Source organism: Clarias gariepinus, chromosome 22 (assembly GCF_024256425.1).
Source record: "Clarias gariepinus isolate MV-2021 ecotype Netherlands chromosome 22, CGAR_prim_01v2, whole genome shotgun sequence".
Lineage (NCBI taxonomy): Eukaryota > Metazoa > Chordata > Actinopteri > Siluriformes > Clariidae > Clarias > Clarias gariepinus.
The window spans coordinates 26,617,425-26,633,065 of NC_071121.1; positions in this window are offsets into that span (position 1 = coordinate 26,617,425).

Here is a 15,641-nt window from a genome sequence, read left to right on the forward strand (position 1 = left end):
TGTGTGTGTGTGTGTGTGTGTGTGTGTGTGTCACGGTATCCAATGACGCGTGCGCACACAGGCAGAAAAAAGCCAGCTGATACAGAGAGTGAAAATGGATTTTTAACCTATCTAATGAGACTTGCATTGCAGTATTCATCACGCACGCTGTACACACACGCATACAAACACAAAACAAAATATGTTTTACACACACACACGAGGTCACAGTGTTATAGTAAACAGTACACGCGTGCACGGATGTTAATTATACCAGTTAGAGACGCGCACTAAGACCCAGCAGTGGAGACGATTACCCACAATTCCACAGCACAAGAGAGAGGAAAACCATTGGCTCAGTTGTGATAATGTGAAGCTTGGCGTCAAAACAAGAAGCGCATGTGTAATACATGATACTCGGTACTCGTAAACCAAGACTTGTTCATTTTCCAAGTCAAAATTTGCTCGTCTTGCGAAACACTCGCAAACTGCGTTACTCGCAATCCGAGGTTTCACTGTACTGAAACAGAAATCCCAATTCTTTAGTTTTTGTTATACATTGACCCTCCTCCCAATTTTCACATATGATTTCTAGAACAACACAGAGTTTACACTTATAAAACAATCTAAAAATACTTTAGGATTAAAAATATCATAATATGGAATTACTAAGCATCTCACAATAGAAAATTGAGTCAGAGTGATCTAAATTTTGTCCCACTTTTAGAGTAGGAGTAAGCAATTTTATTAACATTTTTGAAATAAGAAATCACTCATACCTCCACCAAAATCTGGAAGAGCTGATTACTGGTTACCTGGTTAGGAGAAGCGAGGAAAAGGCAGAGACACAAAAAAGAAGAAATGTTTTAGGAACATTGAGTGACACAGAGCTCATAAAAGATACATTTGGACAAAAATACAATACTTTTTTTAACAGTGATGTTGCAGTTTTGAAATGGTGATGAATTTGGATTTGTTGCAGCCGAGAGTGTTGAGTTCTCTCTATTTAAATTTTTTGACAATGTGACATTCAATGATGTGAAAAAGTATTTGACCCACACTGATTTATTTGTATTTTTTTTTTTGCATATTTGTGAATTTTCATTTTAAAGTATTTTCAGTTCCTGTTTAAAAGAGGAAATAGAGCATTGTGTGCCAATTATAACCACAATGTAAAATTTCCCACCAGTACTGGTACAAATAATAGCCAGTAGAGTTTAAAGGCCATTTTACAGGAGCTACAGCGTAATGTTAAAACTGGAAAGTGTTACTGTTTAATTGTGGTCTAACACTGACTTTTTGCACTTGCTCTCTGTCTTGCCAGATTGCAGAGAGAACACCAGCTCAACTGACACCAAGATGCTGAGAGAGACCTCATTCCTTTTTCTTTCACTCCTGAATAATCCTTTTTATTTAATTATTAACTTTTTGCTCTTCAAAAATGATCTGAAAGATGAACTACCATGCACATTTACACACATCACACATCTGAACTGAGGCCCTTAAACTGAAATACTTCGAACCCCAGGGACCAGGCTTTCCTTGGAACAAAGAAAATCACAAAAAATGTCATACAGTATATGCATAACTTTACTCAGAGTTGAGTGTGGCATAAATACTCAGAGTTTTCTTTATGTGTGTGTGCTTGTGTTTGTGTGTGTAAGTGAATGTTTCGTTATGTACATATAAATACTGTTGTTGTAGTTTGTAAATAAATATGAGTTCAAAATAGTTGTTTTGTAATTTATAAATCTGTCCTTTTCTTGCAATTTCTTTCTTCAAGCTAAAGCTAAGCGTATAACCTGATCAGAATTTCTACCTTTTTTAATTAACCATCAACAGTCTCTAACATTTTCCCAAGATCAGGTTAATTCCACGTTGTTGTTTTTTTTTTATTTACCGTATGTGGCATATGAGACCAATTTCTTCCCAGCTACATTGTTTTACAATGTGAATAATTTTGTTTCCACGATTTGGCAAATCAAGAAAGTTTTCACAACATCTCCCTCACTTTCACTACAAAAGGAAAATAGACCCAAGTGTATTATTAGACCTAAACTGAAATATTTAAACTTTTACATCAATCATTATCATCATCACATTCTTCCCATAGAACACGAGACACAGGAATAATAATTTTAATAATTTGCTTTAATAACATGCTTTATACCGCAGTCTATACCACAGTTAACTCTAAGCAGAAATCAGAAAAGCTAAATAGGGGTTTTCTTTAAGTGAGTTGCTCCATCAGTAGAGATTTCAGTAAAAGAGGAAAAAGGAGAGCAGAGGGACGATCATGAGAGGCATGATCAATGTGAACATCTCTGCACCATTACACAAATTTCCCTCACAACACTTCATACACTTCAAAACTTCCTATTACCATCTCAGGGAGTTTTTCCTTGCCACTGTCGCCATCGTCCTAGGCTTGCTCATCAGGGACAATCAGTGACAATCATATTATTTTGATTCATACACATTCACATTTCATACAAACTTAGATCTTTTGATTGTGTAAAGCTGCTTTGTGATGATGTAAATCGTTAAAAGCGCTATACAAATAAAATTGAATTGAAAATTGAATTGAAATTGAATACAGTACTTGTTACATTGATTGCTGACTGCGGATGCAGAAGCAGCAGATGTTCTGGGATACGCATCCTTTCAGACAGAGTGTTGCTTCATTGTTGAACTTAAAGAAAAACAAAAACAAAAAAAAAGAATTAAATCATAAAAAGCTAAATGTTTATTCTGAATAATGCATTCATCTTTGATTGTGTCTACAGTAGAACAGATGAAGATATTCACCTAATTCAGTGACGGAATGATCTTCATTTGGATTATTTTAGTAAATGAATGAATCTTTTTTTTAATCATTTAGTTAATTACATTCTTTTCATCAGAAATAAAATTAAATGTTACATTTTTAATATAGACCTCAAACACGTCTACATACACAAATTTTGGCTATAGGTCCAGTAATGAAAATATTATAAGGACATATTATGAAAAACAGTATAAGCTGCTCCCCACTCATATCCCAGGGTCAATGGTTTGCATTTCACTTGGTCAGGTCTTGTTTTCCCAACCAGTTAGTGGTGCAGCTGAATGAGGAAAAAGTTAATATACAGAAGCACTCCCATCTCCACTGTTTGGATGGCTGAGGTCCTTTACTTCAGTATGTTTCTGGGCTCGGTCCAGCACCACTTGCTGTAGATAGAGTGCAGGTCAGTAACCTCAGTGCACATGCTCTGTTATTTCCCTTAATGATGCTTTCATTGGTGCAAACGTAAACGTTTGCAAGCACCTTGTAGTTTCACAGTCTTCAGATATCCAAGGTGAGCTCTTCTGGCACCAGATCTTTATTTCAGTAATTCAATTAAAAAAGTAAAACTCGTATTATATACAGTAACTCCACTACACACAGACTTAAATTTCGTTTATTTTTATTTATTCATTTAATTTAATGAGTCAATGCCTGCAAAGGATTTTCATCCAAGCATAAAAGGCAATCCTACTGTGTAGTTTGTTCTGCTATTACACTCAAACTTGTTGTGTGTATGAAAGTGACTGTAATTTGTGAATGGTTAATGCCACACTTTTGGCAAAATCCTTTGAATTAAAGTCTTGACATCACATCTTGGGTTTCATTTCAAATATAAAATACATTGTTCCAATATTTACAAACCTGACTAAAAAAATATATAATTTAATGATGATAATGATGAGTCAATGTTTGATTTTCTAATCTCACTGATGAGTTGGAATATTCCACAGATAGCAGAAAATTATTGACTTACACGTTTTTTTTCATTTGCAACCAGTCGTTGTTTAATTTGTCAACGACTTCGCTGTACGGACCTCAAGAGGAAGTTTGTTCCACCACCTAGGGGCCAGAACAGAAAAGAGTCTGGATGAATGTGTTCCTCGATCCTTGAGAGATGGTGGAACGAGGCCAGCGGAGGGAACGTGGTGCAGTGCGTGGTGTGATTAAAGCAGGGAGGCCCATTTTAGCTTTGTAGGCGACCATCAGGGTTTTGAATTTGATGCGGGCAGCTACAGGAAGCCAGTGTAGGGAGCGGAGAAGTGAAGTGGTGAATCACTGGCTGGGAATCAAACCCAGTGACCTAATTCTTTAAAACATAAGGTTTTTCTTTTTTTTACTTTAAACTATTTAAAAAGAAAATTTTAATTAAAATAAACAGTCCATCCTCATGCATTAACATCTTGCCATTAGCTTTTGAATTTTTTTTTTTTTAATGTGACACAAAATGTAGGAACTGCAGAAATATACAACAGTTTTCTGTTTTTACACAAAAATAAATATACAAAAACACAAAAATATCTGTGTTTTGGAAAAATGTAAATCCTGAGCCAGTCTTACAATACACTGCTATAACTGTTTTACCAGATTAAAACTACTAAAGAAACCGCAGCCACCACAGAAATTAGGTTAATTGGCATCAGAGATATACAGGTACAGTAAACCACTTCTGCTTGTATAAGCAGATTTAAAGATTGCAAATATAATACGTAGTAAGACTGAATTGTGCATTCAGAAAAATAAAATGTTTTAGCATATAATTCGAAAGGATGAAGGTGTGTGTTAACAACTTAAACCGAAATAAAAACGTTATCTTGAGTATTGGTTGTCTGTGTTTAGCTATTAAGTTTTTCCCCTAGTCGATAAATAAACAAAATTTAAATATTTACTAACTAAATACTTACATAAATTATGATATTGTGTAAATAATTATGTCTCTGCATTAACTTCATCAATGCAGGTCTGCTGGTTGCTATTAGAAGATAAATGCCAAGTAAAGCTAAAAAAAGGAAAAGATTTAATTTTAAAGCTGCAATTTAAAAAACAAAAATACAAGCTAGTAAAACCCAATTATTAATCAACCGACTTGTGTAAGGAGTAAAGTATTCTAGGTTCCGATCTGACATGGTTAGTTTAACATCTGAGTCCTCACTATTGCACGATGTTGTTGTGGAGATTTCTGCAGTGAGAGATATGTTGATCTAGATACACTAAGAGCTCTTCTATAGTTCAGGATGCTCTCCTTCCATGCTATTTGAAATACTAACAATTTAGTTTGACCACATTTACGGTCTAATTTCCGAGCGGTCTGTTTTAATGTGTGCGTGTGATCGTTATACCAGGGGACGAGTTTCTTATCTCTAATCATTTTTCTTTTAACTGGAGCTACGTTATCTAAGACGCTATCTATAAACACTGTTACTGGAAGTAACGATAAAAAAATATCTTTCTAAGTCCATGATAAGATTTTATATGAAGTAAGGCAGTAAATTAATAGATTAAGTGGGATGTCACAAAGCATAATTTTTTTTTAGTGTTACTGTACTTTATCTCAGGTGGTTTGATCTTTAATCTCAAATACTCAGAATTTTGCTGACTTCACCCTGTAATTACAATAAGGTATGAGACTAAGCTTTTCATTTCAGAACCACGCCTAAATGCTGCTCCTTCACTTCATCTGCATCTGATTATTTATAAGCCCAATGTACCACAACAGTTTTTCAAATATTAAACTGATAATGAAGTGGCAGCTCACCTCCGTAATCATCTGTCTGTCTTTTGCTGAAGGTACGGAATATTTCTCTGCAATATGTTCTGTTTCACAAGTTTCGACTAGGTTTACTACTTTGATATGAATTGATTTTTTTATCACTAGTAATACATAGTAATTTGTATATTATATTTGTATATATTATATATTGTGTATAAATAGTAACAACTCATTCACTGGGACTTGGCAGATGCTGCATATTTGGAAAGACTAAAAATAAACAGACTTTAAAAGTTTGGTTAATTTTTATTAACCAAAGTCTCCAGTTTAAATACATTTTTCATTTTTAAGTAATTTAAATGTTGGTATATGTGGATAAATGTAATGATATTTAAAAATCGACTGGGCGTATAATCTTGTCATGTTTGATGTATATTATTGTATTCCAGCTCTGACAGTGAGATGTCATACGTGTTCAGGTGACTGTGAAACAAATAAAAAAATTGAAGTCTGTTCAAAGGGGTGTTTTAGCTCCTACAATGTGAGCTTTGACCGTAAGAAAGACCACTCAGTATAAAATACATTTCATGAGATGTACTCTGAGGTAGATTTTTCTTCTAAATTATTTCCTGTATTCTCTAGGTGGCCAACTGTATGAGTCTAAAAGTAAGGGGTGCTACTGTATGGGCCTGGGATGTGTGTGGACATGAGTCAAAACTTGGGATATGTCAAAGAAACCAACTACTACAAATGCTGCTCTACTGACCTCTGTAATACTGGATTTCCAGGTAAAGCCAGAGTTTTTTTTCACACTCATATTAAGCTATATTATTTAGGATAAACAATCAACGAACTATAGTAGGACCATTAGAAATTGCAATCAGGACACACATAACAGAAGGCTCTTTTTTATGTTTTTATTTCTTTATCTGTAAAGATGCAGATCTACGACCGAATGGAAAAAAGTGTCACTTCTGTGTTGGAGACAACTGCTTGGGAACTCTGCATTGTGAAGGAATTGAAGATCGCTGCATTACTTATATAGGTAAAAATCTGGAAAAAAATATATATAGATAGATAGATAGATATATATATAGAAATAGATATAGATCTGAAGTGTTATTAGTAGCAACTTTGTGGCCTGATGCACACTTTATATGCTTAAAATAAAAATAAAAATCTTTTTACAATTCTACAAATACAATTGTGGTAGAGCAGGAAGGATTACTTGTATTCAGAGTGATGTTAGGTTGCTGCTTAAAAGATCCGTGCATCTGTTAAATGGTCAGTGTACTGCGAAACATCATTAGTAATAATTAGCAGATTTAGCAATTATTTACTGAAATTTTGTTATAATTTCCACCCTAATTATGAAGCAGCTCATAAAATAGCACTTGATCCACCACAACGTATTATTTTGTATGTTTTTAGAAATAAATATCTGAGAAGTGTGGTCCATTTGTATTCAGCCCTATGGGCCATTTTGCCTGCTTCTCTGATTAATCCTCTCCTCACCCAGCCTATCAGTTTAGGTGGATGGTACCATGTCCTGGTAGGTTTGCAGTTGTGCCAGACTTTTTCCATTTTCGGATGATAGATTGTACAGCACTCAGTAAGACACCCAACTTTATCTCTGACCTGTGTGGTGTGATTTTTAAGCTTCATGGTCCTGGTTGTTCATTAATGTTCTCTAACAAATCTCTGAGGGATTCACAGAGCAGTTATATTTATCCAGAGATTAAATTATATAGATAGATAGATAGATAGATAGATAGATAGATAGATAATTATGTCACTTCTGAAGGCAATTGGTTCAATGGATTTTAGTTAGGTTTATCACAGTAAAGGGAACTGAATACTGTAAAAAAAAAAAAAAAGACCATTTGTCCATCACATAAAATTCCAATAAAATACAGTTATGTTTTCAGTTGTAATGCGAAAAGTTCAAGGGGTATAAATATTTAGCAAGGCACTGTAAATTTTAGAGTTACATATTGTGCCCGAGAGTAGCACTAGACTTAATATTGTTCCTCACTTGAGCAAATATCACACAAGAAATATATGCCTAAGTTTTGAATTGTGTGTAAACAGTTTAATGAATACCAATAGCTGAATGAATACCTCAGGTGCTTAACTAAACTCCGCATACAACCTGGTGTTTCTGGAGTATAAATTCAGAATGTATCAGATTTGAGAGTATTTAAAATAGAAAAATATACACTCAAAAAATAACTTGTTAAATAAACATAATTAAATTATGAAAAGAATTTCCACCCGATTTAATGGCTCTCTTTTAGCATTAAGTAATTTTGTTGGCCCAACTTAATGTTCTTAGGTTCAGTCAAATTAATTTTATTAGATTCATGTAACTTATTTACTACAGCTGCGTCCAACATAATTTAATACTGTTAACATAAATGAATAGCGTTGGTACAAAATTTTTTCAGTTGTAAATTAATTTGATTCAACTCAAGTAAATTTAAATTTCAAGCCCTGATCAACAGAATTCTGTGAAGGAAGGAAGCATAAGACAAACGGGATAAAACGGAGATTTTTATTTTACACCAGCAGCAACTTACAAATGAGGTCTCAATTTAAAAAGATGTAAAAAAAACAAAAAACATAAAACACCACAAATAAGTATTAATCATAGAAAAACAATTAAACGCTTTGTACTTTATAACTGTACGTTATGACTTTTAAATATGACCGTTAGACAGGGGCGGACTGGCCATCGGGAGCACCGGGACATTTCCCGGTGGCCTGACGGTCGTTCTGGCCTGCCGGCTGCCGCTGTGCAGATGATCAGCCTGGCATGTGATAGGCTGGTGTATAACTACGAATTAATTGACGGATCTCTCAATCTACGAATCAGGCAATGGAAAGGGAGGGGAAGATTAGGGAGGGAAAATTACACTCCCACATCACATGACCCAACGTCAGCGACGCACTGCCTAATATCTGGCCATATCCAGAGACAGGGTATATCTGACTAAATCGTTCAAAAAATGGAGCGTAAACGCAAAGGAGGAGCAGAGAGTCAGCGTAAAAAAAAGGAAAAAAGCCCTGGCCGCAGACGCAGCAAGCTGCTGCAAAATCCCAGCCATGTTCGCCAGTAAGGGAACAGGTCGGTCAAGATTACATCCACATTATATTTATAATAATTTGGCAGACGAACACTTTCATCCAAATCACATACGTAGATCATCACAATCGATAAAACTAAACCAACAAACGAGCAACAATATGTAAGTGCTGCTGTGTCAAGTCTCGTTTCGTCTGAAAAGGTGACGAAGGAATCAGCAGCAGTAGCACTAGTGCTGTAAATGCTCCTGCTGTTGAGCTAAAGGTGGTGGACAGTTCAGCGTTTGAGTCAGAGCAGGGACCTTCAGGTAAAGTTAAAGATAAGCAAAACTAAACATGCAGGCAGCAGGCTATACTTTTTAAACAACATGTGCTTTTTTATGATTTATAAGATCAGTAGTAGGACTGTGATTTTGGGGACATACAACTGATGGCTGCACAATTATAAGTACAGATTATTGAACACGCTTATTTCATATTGCAGAGCAACTGGATGTGCAGAGTGAGAGAGAGAAGGATTCAGGGAAAGATTAAGGAGACAGTGAAAGCCTTTATATCTCTTTTGATTATTTTGCCTGTCCACAGTCTAAGGATTTAGATTTTTTTTTTTTAGTATCACCCAATTCAAACGCCTACTGGTGTACTAGTAGTGCTAATTACTTACTGTTTACTCTTACTGGTCTGTTCCACATAATGCCATAATTGAGTAAACATTGTTATCTGTTACTTACGCTGTCATAGGTTTTGTTAAGTTTATTTGTGTTTGTGTTTCTGATGCATTTGATATACTAGAGTTGAGCACTGAAAATACATAAAATGTAAATATTTCAACATGTGAATGTGTCTCTTATTATCTCTTTTAAAAAGCCAATTTTCTATTTGTCATTGGTTTGGTAGTATAAATGGTGTATTCCTAGTGAGTTGTTAAGGGCTATTTTTTTATTCATTTATATTGCATCTGGTAGTCTACCTGTTACAATAATAGGGTTAGCCTACAAGTTTATCAGTCCAGTAGATTACATGAATAGGGTGGTGGTGACTGCAGCAGCAGAGGTGGCCTGGGAGTGAAGTCAAATTCCCGGCCTGAATTATTGTCCCAGTCCGCCACTGCCGTTAGAGACGGTTGGTCAGGAAGCTCCTGAAGTCAGATGCAGACAGGACACTTTCACTCACAAACTCCTGTGAAAAAATACAAAGATAGATTTAATTAAAATTCATGATATTTAATTTATCAAATGAACAATATTTATACTTTCTTCCTCTCACTTCACAACTCATGAGAACAGACCGAAACCAGAACCGAACCGCAGATTAAGCACGCGCATATAATTCAATTAAATTCAATTTTATTTGTATAGCGCTTTTAGCAATTTTCATTGCCGCAAAGCAGCTTTACATAGTCAAAAGAATTATTTAAGTTTGTATGAAATGTGAATTTGTATGAATCAAAATGGTCAGTTTGTCCCTGGTGAGCAGTCTGTATATTAAGTGTGATTAAAAATACAAGAAATAGCTTAAACCAAAATAACGTGACTGAACATCGCTAAACAGCAGGTGACATTTATGTTCAGTATTTCGTTTCTATTTAGAAAGACGGGAATTAATTTCTGTTTACCTTTTCCCCAGGCCCGCCAAACGTTTGTCTTCTCAACACGCTGTGTTCTCTTCTCGCGATGTTTGATCTGATATTTCCGCTTTTCATAGTGACAAGATCTCTTTGGTTTATCTCAACATGATTGAATCTAATACATGTTAAGTTTTTCAATTTCATGTAAATACAACATGATTTTTTCATGTTTATCTTGGAAACATGAAATTATTATGTACAAAACACATATTACATTTTAGTACATGTAACAGGTAGCCAGGTTCATTTTTTTGAGTGTATATACATTTACTTAATTTCATGCTTTTTATAATTTTATACATTTACTTCATAAAAAAAAATATCTTGTAAATCTTGCAGGTGTTTTAACTGGAAAAGAGGTCAGTGTAAAAGGATGTGCGAGTAAAAGCGTGTGTGATCTTGTGACAAGACCAAATTTCATCGGAATGAATATGACCCAAAGAGAAATGACTGTGAAGTGCTGTGAGGGGAACTTATGTAACAGTGCTGAGAGCATTCCACTGAGTTTCCTCCTCATGTCACTCTTTCTGCTTCCTTCTTTCCTAATTCAGTGACCTCACCAGTTCTCTCAGAGCTTTATCATTTATAAATGTCCAAAAAGTTATTAATCACCATTTAGAGAACTCATAAGTGGTTCTTCTTTGTTATCTGCTTTGCACTGTCTACCTTTCTGTTCTTTTAATAATGTTTTGCATTTATAATCTTTAATCAAAGTTAATAAATTACATACAGTTTATCATCTGAGTTATTCTGATGTATCTGATATCTCTCTCAGTGGATACGTTAAGTATAGTATATAGATACGTTAAGTATCCACCGAGTCACACAAGTCGCACATGCCTAATTCCTTTGGATCACCTTTAACTTTGATTTGTATTGTCTGGCATGTTTTTAACAACTATGTGCAATGTCACAATGTGTATTTCCATACCAAAAAATTTAATTGATTATGGGAATGTCAAACCACTTTGAAAAATCTTCTCCAGCATATTCCATAGACCTTTATTGGCCTTAAGGTCAGGACTCTGTGGTATCTAGTCCTGGAATATGCACTATGCATGATGGGTGCATTTCTTCATGCGCTTCCCTATTTACCCTGACACGTCTATTCTTCTGGAATCTGGTTAATCTGGAATCAAAAAGTTAATTTCTTATGGACACACAGCTGTTTAATTCCAATCCTGTGAGTGTGTGTGAAAATGCTCCTACTCTTACTATTAAACATAGCTCTATTTTCTACTGTTTCCTTTCTTAACAAAGACCAACAATGTAGAGACTTTGCAAAGCATTTTTAAAAACAGTAATTGTGTTTAAAAGGTTCTTATTAATTATCAAATAAATACATTTTTAACCAAAATAGTGAAATAAACATTCATGAACAGTCGGTTTATTATACCTGTACTTTTTAAAATGATACCATTCTGAATGTCTCTGAAAGTTGAAACTGAAATGGAATATTTTAATCAAATGTAATTTTAAATAAATGCAACCAAATTCTTAAAAATTGTGTTATTTTTTCATCAGCTTTAAGTCCCTAAGCATTACAGTATGTCGTTAATTTTGAACATGCATTGCTACAAAAAAAAAAAAAAAAAAAATGTTGTGGATGTTCACATCAAATCACTCAAGCTGTTAGATAAAAAATAATTAACTGAAATTCGGCTCAGAACAAAAAGTGTCATAATTGGCAGTTGGAGACATCAAGAATTGAAGTCTTCATCACACTGTCCTCCACACATTGATGATGATGGCAATAAAGGATAAAAAAAGAAGTAAAAATTAAGATGGATTTAATTCTGTGATTGTCATGTTTTGAGAATGTTTTAATAATCCTTTTCTGAGAAAATCTCACACAATTCAAAATGTGAGTGCAAGAAAATTGTGGATGACATTAAGACATTTGCACAATCCTGTATTTATGAAGTAGCTGTTAAAATCGGCCTTGAAGTGAAGAAAAAGCATGCCTTGAAACCAACACACACACACACACACACACACACACACATGAACACATGGACACATGGACCCTGTTCTAAATTTGTCGAGGGCTCATACTGTATGCTTGTGGCTTTCTCAGTTCGGACGGAATGGTTATTACATAATTATAATTATGTTGACTAAAAGAGGTTTATATTAAGAAGAGAAAAGAGAATTTTCTTTGGTTATGAAAAGCATTTTTTTTTTCTATTTCCTGTTAGATGAGATCCAGTTTGAGGCAGCTTTATTTCTTGAATGGGACGAATCCCCCTATGCCCTACACTGGGGCTCATACCTAACACACTGAACTTACTGGCACTTTAATGTCATGTGCCATTCACATATACAAATGATATGCAGCTTTATTCTTGTTCTTGCATAACCCAGATCAGAGAGAAAGCGAGAGAGAGAGAGAGAGTGGGCTACCCTAACCCTGTTGTCATTAAAGCACTGGAAAAAAACAGTGGCCCATCCAAAGCAGTTTCACAGCATGGGTCCAACAGTGGCATACAATCAGTTATTTTTTAAATATTGCTATTTTTTCTTTTTTCTAATTAGATTACATGAGTAGCATTTCCAGCTGTCATTGTTATATATTGTATAACATTATATAATATAGTTGTTCTTAGGAAGCACTGTCGCCTTTCACCTGCAGGGTCTGGGTCTGATTCTGGCCAGGCTCCATTCCCGTCTCTGTGTGCACAGAGTTTACATGTTCTTCCCGTCTGCACTGAAAAAAATAATCCTTTGAATTTACTTGATTTTAATGTGTACATCGGTCACACATCAAAATGTGGCCAAATTACACAAATTTTGCCTGCTAAACCAAAGTATTTCATTTAATTATGTCTATGATACTTCATCATTGAAAAGTTGAACAATTTCTTAGTGCTTACATTTTTCAAATGTTTAATGTAATTTTTATTTAAAAAATGAATCAAATTAATTTTATTAGGTTCATTTAACTTATTTACTACAGCTGCGAAATAAATGATTAGCGTTGGTACAACAAATTTTTCAGTTGTAAATTAAGTTAATCCAACTCAAGTAAATTTAAATTTCAAGCCCTGGTCAACAGAATTCTGTGAAGAAAGGAAGCATAAGACAAACTGTTTTACACCAGCAGCAACTTACAATTGAGGTCTCAATTTGAAAAGATGTACAAAACATAAAACACCACAAATAAGTATTAATCATAGACAACGTTTTGTTCTTTATAACTGTCCGTTATGACTTTTAAATATGACCGTTAAAGACGGTTGGTCAGGAAACTCCTGAAGTCAGATGCAGACAGGACTTCTGTCTGCATCTGACTTCAGTCTCTATATTTTTTCACAAACTGCTGTAAAAAAATATAAAGATAGATATTTAATTAAAATTCATGATACTTAATTTAGCAAATAAACAATATTTATACTTTGTTTCTCTTGCTTTACAACTCATGAGAACAGACCGAAACCAGAACCGAACCGCAGATTAAGCACGCGCATATAACCGTCTGCCAGGTTGTGAGACAGTTTTTACCCCCAGGCTGTCAGGCTTCTAAACAGCACGCTGCCCCTAAGAAATCTCCGAAATTACTCTACCCCCCCTTAACAGCCTGTCTGCCTGAATACATACAGTTACTTTTACAAAGACTGTTTTTCTTGAACAGTAAACATTCTGCTACTCAAATATTTGCACATACCATAGACTTACGTACCAATATTTGCACATACAAATAGATTTACATCACTACATATTATCTGATTGAACTGTTCTTGTCTTGTACAATGTTGTTTGTGTCTATTTTTATTTATCTTTTATTTATTTATTTATTTATTTATTTATTTATTTAAGTATTGCACTATTGTATATCTGTACTGCAGACCCAGAGTTCTCGCCATTTCGTCTCCCTGTATACTTGTATACGGTGAAATGACAATAAAGTCTACCTTGACCTTGACCTTGAAACATGAAATTATTATGTACAAAACACATATTACATTTTAGTACATGTAACAGGTAGCCAATTTTATTATTTTCAGTGTGTAGTGTGCAATAGATTGGCACCCTGTCCAGGGTGTATCTCATGCATCTCGTGCCCTACGCCTCGTGGGATAGGCTCCAAGCCCCCCGCGACCCTGAATACAGGATAAAGCATAAAGCGTATAGATGGTGAGTGAGTGAGTAAGTTATTCTTAGAATCTACAGTGTAAAACTGTGCTTGTGTTCATATTTGTAAGGATAGTCAGATTAATCAAAGCTTATCAGGATATATTCTTTATTTTAAAAGAAATCACATCCTAGCAAAGACTAGTTTTAGTGTTCTTTGTTCTTTGTCTCACTTGTCTGAACCTGAACCTGAACCCATAGTTAAACTGGTCTTTAGTTATTGGTCTTAAAATCACTTGGAAGTTTTTTCTTAATAATAGAAGAGATATAATTTACTTACATTGTAAAGTGAATTATGTAGTAAATCTCTAATACAGACATCTTAAATACTCAGATTTTTGCCGACCTTAAAACTTGACACTGTTACTGGAAATAACATTATACATTAAATGATTTTACTGCCTTAACTCATATACAGTAAGAGCTTATCACAGATTTCTAAAAAGATAATTTTTATTATATAAGATAAGGCAGTAAAATCATTTCACATGAATCTGTGTTTAATGTAAAGTATGAGACCAAGTTGTTAATTTTAAAACCACACTTAAATGCTGCTTTTTAAGTTCACCTGAAATATCTCAAAGAGATGGGTGTAGCCCATACGTAGATCATAGATTTTTATTTGAGCCAAATGACAACTTTTATCACAGTGAGAGTTTCTCGAATCTACTGATAAAAAACTGGCAGCTCACGTCCATAAACATCTATCTGTCCCACTCCAAACGTATGGATTATATCTCTACAAACGTTTACTCCCTTTATATGGACTGATATTTTTATTATCCCACAGTGCTACTGAATTATGCATTCTTACTGTTGCATATTTCGTATTTTATATCTTCCAATTCATATTTTAAATGGCAGCTTTGAGAATGATGCAACTTGACATCACAGGTTTATTAAATATGTTGTTTTGATGCTAAAAGTTAATTCTCTGAGACTTGTCAGATTCTTTGCATATTCTAATAGACGACAAATAAACAGATTTAAAATTCATGCTGTTTAAAAATAGGACAATGGTTATGAAAGGAGTCTCCAGGTTCAATGCTTCATAACATGTGGAGGTACATATAGGCCTTTTGGCATGAGACAATCTTAAGCACTGAAATGTATGAGGCGCTGTATAGGGCCTTAAATCAAACTTCACTCATGCACACATATATAAAACACTCACATATACATATATACTATTAACTGCTCAAACAACTACATATGAAATGCGCGCGCACACACACATACATACTTTCCGCGCACACACATACATACTTTCCGCGCACACACACATA